This window comes from Sinocyclocheilus anshuiensis, unplaced genomic scaffold, assembly GCF_001515605.1.
Source record: "Sinocyclocheilus anshuiensis isolate Anshui unplaced genomic scaffold, SAMN03320099.WGS_v1.1 scaffold631, whole genome shotgun sequence".
In the NCBI taxonomy this organism is placed as follows: domain Eukaryota; kingdom Metazoa; phylum Chordata; class Actinopteri; order Cypriniformes; family Cyprinidae; genus Sinocyclocheilus; species Sinocyclocheilus anshuiensis.
This window is the reverse complement of record NW_015548268.1, coordinates 477,277-478,822: the sequence shown is the minus strand read 5'-3', so window position 1 is coordinate 478,822 and position 1,546 is coordinate 477,277. Positions and strand designations below refer to the sequence as shown.

The 1,546-nt window shown below is 31.2% G+C and overlaps 1 protein-coding gene across 1 annotated transcript in view; it reads left to right on the top strand.

Moving 5' to 3' along the window:
- Window positions 1–1,546, top strand: part of LOC107655677 (piezo-type mechanosensitive ion channel component 2-like) — a 96,362-nt gene that overhangs the window by 44,320 nt on the left and 50,496 nt on the right. The window lies entirely within an intron of this gene.

Here is a 1,546-nt window from a genome sequence, read left to right as displayed (position 1 = left end):
GGGGAATATATATATATATATATATATTTTTTTTTATTCTTTTTAAGTAAATAATGAGATTACTCATAATTATTTTATTATTTTAATCATGATTATTTTATTCTATAAGTCATAGATTTTAAATAACAAATAATATTTTTAATTACATTTTTCTAAATAAAAAACTTTTTAATCAAAAATACAAATACAAACAAACAAATAAATGTGTTATTATTATTACATATGATGAAGAAATACATAAAGTCCTAAAAAATTAATTAATAAAATGTAAAAGCACAGTAATAATAATAATAATAAAAGGAGATTAAACATGATTGTTTTATTCTATTGACAGCCATGGTTTTTAACACTATGAAATAAAGGAAACAAATACATGTATGTTATTATTAATAGTATTAGATATGATGAAATAAAAACTCCTGAAAATATTGCAATTATTATTGTGAATATATTTTTAAATATTTTTAAAATGTTAACAATAATTTTGCAAACATATTGTCTTTATAATTTCATGCATTGTTTTTCTCACATGCTATAAATGGGCCTGTACACAAAGAAATATATACCTTTACACATAAAATACATGCTTTATTTATTTATTTATTTTGCAGGAGATCATATTTAAGGATCATTGGCATCCATAGAGGAAGAATGAATGATATTAATTACAGTTTGTTTGAGTTTTTGAGGGCTACTGTGGGCTGGGTGAAGAGTTATTTGTGCATATCCAGAAAGGCTGAAAAAGTTTGAGCCCCAGAGACTTTCACTCTCTTTTTGAGGAGCTTGTGTCTGTTTGATAGCATGTGAAAAACTGGCGAGAAATTAGCCATTAAAAGCCTCTGTGGCCTGTTCAGCTCGTCATTTAAATCATTTGAGCTCGGCAGCGGTGCTCTATTTAAGCTTTCGGTTTGCATCTCAAACCAAAAACGACCTACAAGCCGACACCGTCAGACTCTATTTCCAGAAGTTTGATTTAAAGAGTCAATATTCAGTTTGCTTTCAGAGATCTGGACTTAGTCCTGTGTGTTTTCTGTGGCGGCTGCCCAGCGTTTCGCTCCAGGAAAGACCTCGCGACTGAGTAAAGTGCAGCCCAAACTCTACACTAATTAACTTTTATTTGACTAAGTCTTCAGGTTTGTGGGATGTGAGCTGTTTGTTAAGCTGTAAGTTTTCAGATCTGATGGTCTGATTTGACTCCATGCTCGTTCATTTCATAATCATTTGCTCACTTTCATGCTGTTTCAAACATGTATGACTTCTTCTGTGGCGATAATGTAATGAATATCTTCAATTCAACTGACGTTCAGCATGATTGACTTTAATGCTTAAAAGGGTCATATGATGTTGCTAAAAATAACATTATTTTGTGTATTTGGTGTAATGAAATGTGTTTATGCGGTTTAAGGTTAAAAAAACACATTATTTTCTACATACTGTATATTATTGTTTCTCCTCTATGCCCCGCCTTTCTGAAACGCGGCGATTTTTACAAAGCTCATCGGTCTGAAAAAGCGAGGTGTGCTCTGATTGGCCAGCTATCCAGTGC